The sequence below is a fragment of the Gastrolobium bilobum genome, unplaced genomic scaffold (genome assembly GCF_033153095.1).
Source record: "Gastrolobium bilobum isolate Gb01-03AN ecotype WA unplaced genomic scaffold, APGP_CSIRO_Gbil_v1 utg170788, whole genome shotgun sequence".
In the NCBI taxonomy this organism is placed as follows: domain Eukaryota; kingdom Viridiplantae; phylum Streptophyta; class Magnoliopsida; order Fabales; family Fabaceae; genus Gastrolobium; species Gastrolobium bilobum.
This window is the reverse complement of record NW_026895863.1, coordinates 2,564-6,215: the sequence shown is the minus strand read 5'-3', so window position 1 is coordinate 6,215 and position 3,652 is coordinate 2,564. Positions and strand designations below refer to the sequence as shown.

Below are 3,652 nucleotides of genomic sequence, written 5' to 3'. Positions count from 1 at the left end.
TATAGAGGAATTTTGCTCTCCTCTCATAAAATATTCTGCCTCTCGCATAGTCACCAATTCAGAAAAGTGAATTTCAATGAACAATTACAGCATAAACATTCTCAATCTTGACCTGCTACGATTACATTGAATGAATCTTTCATTATTTGCATCTTGGTTTATGTAACGCCCCGTTCTAGAACCGGTTTGTTAACATCGCATTATGATATTAAGCGCAGTTACAATCACATGGGTTCAATTAAAACCCGGATAAATTTTTCATTTTAAAACGTACCGAACTTATAATACCCAATTTCGTGATCATAACCATATTACCTTGCGGAAACAGATAAATTAAGCTTAACATCATGTTCATTTTCCATTTTTAAACCATTAATTTACTTCTTGTTTAGTTCAAAACTTCTACTATATTGTAGGTTTCTTCATTAGCTACCCGTGGCTTCAAACCGTGCTCAAATCGGAGCACTGTAGCCCAAGTTAGGACAATTTGAAGCAACACAAGAGAGTGTTGGTCACAGGCCCCGCGCGCTTCAGCGCGCTACTGGGCGCTCAAGCGCGCTCTATCGGGCGCTAAAGCCTCCATCTGGGCGCTTAAGCGCACGGAGACAGGAAGCATCAGGTATTTCAGTGTGAATGGGCGCTTAAGCGCGCATCAGGGCGCTCAAGCGCGCTATCCTGGGCGCTTAAGCTCCCATTGGGACGTTTTAGCGCGCAGAGACAGAAGCATCTCCTCCTACAGTGGCTAAGGGCGCTTAAGCGCGGACCAGGGCGCTCAAGCGCGCAACCCTGGGCGCTTAAGCCCCACACTGGGCGCTAAAACACGAGGGGACAGTAAGCATCCCATCTTTCTGCAGCGAAGGGCGCTTAAGTGCGAGCCAGGGCGCTCCAGCGCGCTATCCTGGGCGCTTAAGCCCCCACTTGGGCGCTCCAGCGCGAGGAGGCCGAATGCATTGGCACTCACAGGGGCAGCAAGGCGCTTGGGCGCGCTCCTGGGCGCTTAAGCGCGCTGCCAGGGAATTCCAATTCCCACATTTCTCAAGTCCAAGCCTAGGGAAAGATGTATCCCCATTACAAACCCCAATTGTCCATGCCCCAATACTAAATCCTAGCACTCATCCAACCTCTCCTCATGAGATTTAGCTAGAATTTGGGCAGCATGACCTTTGTTTTCTCAGCGTTTCCCAAATTTAAACAAAAGGTACCTAATTGATTCTCAGCCCAACCAATTCAACAACTCAATACATAACAAGCATGCATATATTGAATTTCAAGTAGGCATCATTTACATTACATATCCTTTACAAATCATAGAACTTAGCTTACAAAACACTATGATCATTCCCTTGGCTCCCATCAACCAAAGGTGTAACCAAAGGCATGAGCATAGGCTAAGTTCATCCAATGAATCAAGATATACAAATGACCATGGGCTTTCAGAATAAAATCCTATACATGTCAACTACAAAAGGCATGCATAAACTCAAAGAAATGCCATATTTCATGCATAATCCAGATATGGCCACTTGCCACCAGAGGCTCCTGCAGCATCCTTACCTCAAAGGGGGTCCCCACAACACGGGGTGAGATATACGAATATATCCAGTAAACCAGGGGTCCTTGGAGCATCTCTCCACCCCACAGTTCCATATCAGTGTAATAGCAATAACAATAATAATGCAGTAAATACATATCTATGCAAAGTGCTATACATCTCCAGGAGAAATCCCTCGAGCTCTCAAGCTGTCCTAAGGAAACTCAGATGCAAATAGTCCTACTGGCCAGCTAACTACCAAGTATGATTTACGCATCGTCATGCAACATACCACATAGGGAAACACCATCCTATGCCACACCAAATGCATACACATACGTATAACAAAGCATTACACTATTTTATTGCATTTATATACACAATCACAACCTCTACCCTTTCAGGGCTTGGTAGAACAGTCAAGGGAATTACACCCAAGGTCCGAAGGCTTACCTCAATGCTTCAGTCGACCTTTGTTCTTCACCAATGTCAACAATACTCTACTCCAAAACCAACACCTACACATGGTGTAATGCAATCAACACATTGCATCCAAGAGTATTTCACAATCAACCATCAATTCAAAACACAACTCAAGTATGAGCTTACCAATTCCAATGAGCTATTCAAGCTCCATAGCTTGCTCCAATGGTTGATCACTCACGGTTGGTCCAAATGTCTCAATCCTAGACATCACAAGGATCCAATCAATCATTCAACTCACTAATTGTTCAACATGCTAGAATACTAACCAATCCAAGCATGAATTTTCCAATATTATGAACAATTATCAAATGACTATCTAGGCTCATTTCCACCGATTAAATGACATTCCTAGCATTTTTCATAACATGCTCTAAGCTCCATTCTTCCTAGAACATAGCTAATTCAACCACATTTCATAAAAATCCCAATTTACTATTCACAAACCCTAACTCATGCAAATTTCAAGGAATCATGAGGCTCAAGGGTTAGAATCTTACCACCAATGGTCACACAACCAAGCAAGGAGTGTTCCTCAAGCTCCCATGGAGGTTGAACTTCCCAAAACCCCAAAATCTCTCCAATGGCTGAATTTTTGAGAGGCAATATCCCTCTCCACAATGCTCCCCACTCAAAACAAAGCAAGGATTATGAAAGAGGAGGAGATTTGGAGTGGTTTAGGCTTTTGAACGGAATATTATTCTAGGAATATTACTATTTTTATTTTTATATTTTGGGTACTTTTGCCAGTACCCATTTCTACCCCTTAATTTTCACTGAGTACACTTTTTAACTCCAAAGTGACTCAGATTCATTTAATTAAGCCTTATACTTAATTTCACTCACTAAAACATGTTTAATTAATTAATTACACTTGATTTACTAATTAATTAAGATGGGCTATTATAGTCACCCCACCTTTCAGCGATTTTGTCCGCAAAATCAAGAACGTACCTGTCCTTAAACTCAGGATACTGCCGGAGAAGCTCATCTTCCCGCTCCCAAGTGGACTCTTCAGGCGTCCTTCCTTCCCACTGGACTTTCACCATAGGAATAGATTTATTTCTCAGCTTCTTCTCATCTCTTTCGAGTATCTTCAGTGGCCCAATAGGAGTCTTCAAATTCTCCCGGATTTCAACATTATCAGGTTGAACCACATGAGAAGGATCAGCTACATATTTCCTCAGCTGAGAAACATGAAACACATCATGCAAATTTGCCAATTGCGGAGGTAAGGCAAGCTGGTATGCAACCTGTCCCACCCTACGGAGAATCTGGTAGGGTCCAATAAATCTCGGACTCAGCTTCCTCACTCCAAGGGCTCGTCCCACACCCGTAACCGGTGACAGCTTCAGGAACATATGATCTCCCTCCTCAAACTCTAGAGGCCGATGCTTGAGATCATAATAACTTTTCTGATGATCCTGAGCCTTTTTCAGACGATCCTTAATCATTTTAATCTGCTCAGTAGTCTCCTGAACAAAATCCAATCCAAACCGCTCTGTGTCTCCAACCTCTGACCAACAGGTAGGTGTCCTACACCTGTGACCATACAAGGCCTCGTAGGGAGCCATACCCAGACTAGCATGAAAACTGTTATTATATGAAAACTCAACCAGCGGGAGATATCGATCCCAT

General features: G+C 43.0%; 1 long non-coding RNA gene across 1 annotated transcript; it reads right to left on the bottom strand.

The window, feature by feature from the left end:
• Positions 1 to 1,467: 1,467 nt before the first annotated feature.
• Positions 1,468 to 2,589, bottom strand: LOC133296484 (uncharacterized). The gene is made up of 4 exons (XR_009749510.1): positions 2,515 to 2,589; positions 2,141 to 2,217; positions 1,985 to 2,049; positions 1,468 to 1,554 (listed from the first exon to the last, which is right to left on the bottom strand). It is a non-coding gene; the product is annotated as an uncharacterized LOC133296484 (long non-coding RNA).
• Positions 2,590 to 3,652: the final 1,063 nt, after the last annotated feature.